Raw genomic sequence first — 5,475 nt, 5'->3', positions numbered from 1 at the left:
ATCTGATCAATAAATATTTGAACTTAGATATTTGTATTTTGTGCCTTTCCTCTAAATTATGAACATGCAATGGACGCCTTAAAGTCCAACAATTGGTGACCGCCGACGTTTTGTGGAGGGAAAGGAGAGAGTGAGAGGAAGGAGGGTTTCACATTGAAGAAACCAGAGTAAGGGAGGGCTCCATTTCAACACAAAAAGAGCGCTCTACTAAAACAAGGTAAGCAGAAGCCTGTTTTATCGAATTCTGCTATTTGGATATACCAAATTACTTGTGTTGATAAGGAGATCCGAACTGAATTACAAATTTACATTTTTGTAAATTGATCAGAGTGAAAAAGTTTTTGAAATCATTGAATTTTGTTGTTAAATAAAAGGTTGAGGATTCCTTTAACGCATTAGGCGTTATAAAATACCAACTCGGGTTGAAGCCCGTAGGGGGTTGAGAAACCAATGGGTGGAGGGCCCAGGAATCATCTAATTGAGTACAGTATTAAATTTAAGGGTTGAGAAACCTTTAGGTGAAAGTCCTAGGAATAATCTAATTGAGTACAGTATTAAATTTAAGGGTTGAGAAACCTTTAGGTGAAAGGCCTAGAAATTATCTAATTGAGTACAGTATTAAATTTAAGGGTTGAGAAACCTTTAGGTGAAAGTCCTAGAAATCATCTAATTGAGTACAGTATTAAATTAAGGGTGTGGAAACCTTTGGGTTAAAGGCCCAGGAAATTCCATTGTGTACTTGATTCTGCAGTTATATTTGGGTATATTTCATTTTGACATTATATATATATATATATAGAGGAATTGTATTTACAGTTGTATAAAGAATGGCTGAATTTCAGAAAGAGTGTGATGAATATGTGTGTTCACCGGTGTATGAGCAATGGAAAAAAGGCTAATAGTTTGGAAAGGGACCAACTGTAAAAGACTCAGAGAAAGAGTTGAGAATTTGGACAAGATTGGCTCTGGTTGCTGCTGCCATGCAGGCTATTAAATCAAATAGAAAAGGGGAAGTTTACAGTGGTGCAGCTGCAAAGCCAAAGGAAGTTAAACATGGAAACAGTCAGCCAGACTCAAGTGTGACACCTACGGCTCCTCCTCCAGCTCCACCCCCAGTGAAATCGATCTACCCCTCCTTGCACACACCTCCTCCTTATGAGAAAGCCAAAGCCCCAATGCAACAGCCTGTTTTTCAAATCAATAGCGGTGAATTGAATGTAGATGTAGATTTTATTTGTGTGAAAATGTAGTGTGTCTGTGATATATTGAGTCTGTTAAAACCATAAATGGGATTAAGCAAAATCTAGCAGAAAGACAGAGGCGAAGCTTTGAAAGAAAAACAACAAATTACAGAAAAGAGTAGAGACCAAGTTATTAAATGTGGAAATAAAGATGAACAATTAAAAAAGGACAGAAAATTGTTAAAAGGTGAATGACACAGATAAATTGTATAAAGGACAAAAAGATTTAACAAAATGAAGAGGAGTCTTCATCTGATGATGGAAGGTGGTCACAAGATACATTTTATTTTAAATTGAAAGGCAATATTTTGCAATGGGTTAAGTTAAACCTTGAAAGGCTGAAAGCTCTCATCCTTTGACATTCAAGAAAGTGACTAAAAAGCTGGCAAGAAACAGACAATGAAAAACTGTGTGTGACATCAAAGTGTTGGAGTTGCAAAGAGAGGAGTAACTCATAAACTGGACTGAGAACACATTGTATTTGAATGGGACTATAATTGAACTCAAGCAGTGAAGGGGGCACTGCATATGGTCAGAGACAATCACAAGGATGAAACACCAAAAAGACTGAGTGGAATCCAGAAAGAGACTCACAAAGACAATAATTTTCTTGGAGGCAAGAGAAACTGGACAATATTACACTGGACACTGAACTTTTTCATCTTCATACGAGCCTTTGAGTGAAAAAGGGGAAAGAGTAAACAGCCGTTCAATGTTTAGTAAAGACCTTGTTACTATAGGGACACAGACAATCTTTATGAGAAAATCAGCTAGACACATTTAAAGGCTGATCAAGAACTTTGTTGTTAGGTGTGACTACCTGTTCTGAAATCAAATCAGACTCCTATTAATCTGACAGGAAGAAATGCATATTTGAATTTGGTATCTACAGAGGAAGTCAGAATTCCACTGATGGTGCTAGAGTCACATCGTGAGACATCCGGTTTGTGACGTCACGCTGAACAGATCGTGCATCGTAGCTCCGTCGAGTTCATCATCTAAAAGCTTTTTTTTACCATCTTATTCCTATTTATATAATATAACTTATTAGTTTTACATAGGAATACTTTACCGTGACGATTATTGAGCAGCACTACCACGTGAAACTATTTATCGCTAATAAACACCGAGTGTTAGCATATAGCCCGCTAGCATCCACACGGTGGAGGCTAAAGCTAGCATTTTCCGATCTTATGGCGGATTCATCTGATATATGCTTTTCTGACCTATCCTCACCTGAGCGGGAAGCTGTGGAGGAGTTGTTTCCCGCTTTTAGCAGATCCAAGGCGAGGTACAGCGCCCACTTCACCCTACCTTCCGACGTCCACAAGCGAGCAACAAACATGCATTCCACGCGATGCAGCTTCACGGACCGTGAACGACATGAAAGCGATCGGGAAGCTGTGGATGAACCGCTGCCCGGCCTTCGCAGATTCGGCAAGCCAAACATCACCCTGGCCCCAGACGTTCGCAGGCGACCGAGGCGTGTCACAACCTAACACCCCACGCGATGCAGCTCCGGGGACCGCGTTCGGGTAAACGAAGACGCCATCGCCCAGCATGAAAGCGGTAAGACTCCGCTTGTTATTGTAACATGTACTACTTGCCACATGTATAGTTTAGCTTCTGCTGTTAGCATAGAGGGGTTTACATGCACTAAGTGTATTGAAGTATTAAGGTTAACTGAGAAGGTTGCTGAACTAGAATCGCGCATCCGAACGCTAGTTGAGGATAGCAAAACCGCTAATGTTACTGTCGCAAATAATCTATCGAGCGAAAAGACTAATGGCTCGGTTCCGACATCAGATGCTAATATAAATATTACAAATACTGTATCGAGCGCGCATAGTGTTTATCAAAATACACATGGCTCGGTTCCGTCATCAGAGTCAAGTCGGCGGTCAAACTGGGTGACTGTTAGGCGGCATAGTCATATAAGGCGTCCTTCTAAGACCCATAACGTTACAGCAATTTCTAACAGATTCGATCCCCTAAGGAGTATACCAGCTGAAACACCTTTTAAAAGTGCCCTGGTCATTGGAGATTCTATACTCAGGAACACTAACATTGAGGCACCAAACACCATAGTCGACTGTATACCGGGAGCCAGAACGTCTGACATTAGATCCAAACTTAAAGTGCTGGCTAATGCTAAGCGGAAGTTTTCTAAGATTGTTATTCACGCCGGCACGAATGACACTAGGCTCCGCCAGTCGGAAATCACCAAAGATAATATTAAGGAGATGTGTGAAATTGCAAAAACAATGTCAGACAATGTAATATGCTCTGGTCCCCTCCCCGCCTACCGGGGAGATGAAACACATAGTAGATTAGTGTCTCTCAATGGATGGATGTCAAAGTGGTGCCCTCAGCATAACGTAGGGTTTATAGACAATTGGAAGCATTTCTGTGGAAGACCATTTCTCTTAACCCGAGATGGCCTTCATCCGTCATCGGAAGGAAGTGCTATACTCACTAAAAATCTGATCAATAGTCTTAATTCTGATATAGTCTGACTATCCAGGGCCCAGGTCAGGAAACAGACGGATCGGCTTAACCGTCCATCTGTTAGCTGCCGTGATATGTCAAGACCACTTATATTCCAGCACTTCGAGTCAATCTTACCGAAATATCAGCACATTTCAACTGTATCTGTTCCCCGAACAAATAAATACAGGGCACCGCTTGTTACATCTGGTACAAATCTGATTCAAATAAAATTAGAAAACAATACATTAACAGATGAATCTCGAATCTTAAAATTCGGCCTTCTTAACATTAGATCGCTTACCAATAAAGAACCTATTGTCAATGAAATAATTACAGACCAAAACTTAGATGTACTCTGTTTAACAGAAACCTGGCTTAAAGCAGACGACTACATTAGTTTAAATGAATCCACCCCACAAGACTATTATTATAAACACGAACCTCGATTAAAGGGGAGAGGGGGTGGTGTAGCTACAATATACAACACAATGCTTAAAGTAAACCAAAAATCTGAGCTAAAATTTAAATCATTTGAAGTAATGTTGTTAAATATGGAAATAACTGATCGTAACCACAAACAGCTTTCTTTTGCTTTAGCGACAATCTATAGACCACCGGGCCACCATACAGATTTCTTTAATGAAATAGCAGATTTCCTATCTGAGCTTGTAGTCACTGTAGATAAAGCTCTTATTGTTGGTGATTTTAATGTCCATGTGGACAACCCAAAAGACGCATTAGGACGTGCGTTTATAGATGTTCTAAATTCTCTCAATATTAGACAAAACGTGACAGGGCCAACGCATACTCGTAATCACACATTAGACTTAAATCTGTCACTCGGACTCAATATTAATGACGTCGAAATATCACCTCAGAGTGATGCAGTTTCTGACCATTACCTTGTGTCATACACTGTACTTCTAGATAGGATCACTCAATCTACAACATGCTACCGACTAGCCAGAACAATAAATTTCCACCACTAAAGATAGCTTTATTAGCACTCTTCCAGACCTGTCCCAAATGAAACATGTAGCAGATAACTGTGACGATCTAGATATTGAAATAGAAAACCTAAACAATGTCTGTTCTAACACATTGGATGCCGTTGCTCCCATTCGAAAAAAGAGATTTAAAGAAAAACCGCCAGCTCCATGGTATGACCATCACACAGCAGCCCTTAAAAAGGCAGCTAGAAAAATGGAAAGAAATTATAGAAGCACAAAGTTAGAAGTATGGCGCGCAGCATGGAAACAGAGTGTTAAACACTACAGACAGGCTATTAAAACCGCCAGATCTACATATCTTAGCAAGCTTATAAATGAGAATCATAATAACCCTCGTTTCCTCTTTAGCACAGTTGCGAAACTGACTAGAAACAAAGAACAAACAGAAACCAATAGTAAACTTCAACACAATAGTAACGACTTCATGAACTTCTTTTCTAACAAAATTTCGGCTATTAGGGAAAACATCGTAGCTACCCAGGCAGCCACCACTCTACCCATTAGTTCACTTAACACTAGACTACCATACGAACATCTTGATTCATTTAAACCTACTACAATAGATGAGCTCTCTAAACTAGTCACATCATCCAAATCATCGTCCTGTATATTAGACCCCGTTCCCACAAAACTACTTAAAGAAGTATTCCCTGTAGTGTCAACCCCGGTTCTAAATATCTTTAACTCATCGCTAGAAATAGGATACGTTCCAACAGCTTTCAAACTAGCAGTTA

The sequence above is a fragment of the Paramisgurnus dabryanus genome, chromosome 23 (genome assembly GCF_030506205.2).
Source record: "Paramisgurnus dabryanus chromosome 23, PD_genome_1.1, whole genome shotgun sequence".
Lineage (NCBI taxonomy): Eukaryota > Metazoa > Chordata > Actinopteri > Cypriniformes > Cobitidae > Paramisgurnus > Paramisgurnus dabryanus.
This window is presented reverse-complemented; position numbering follows the sequence as displayed.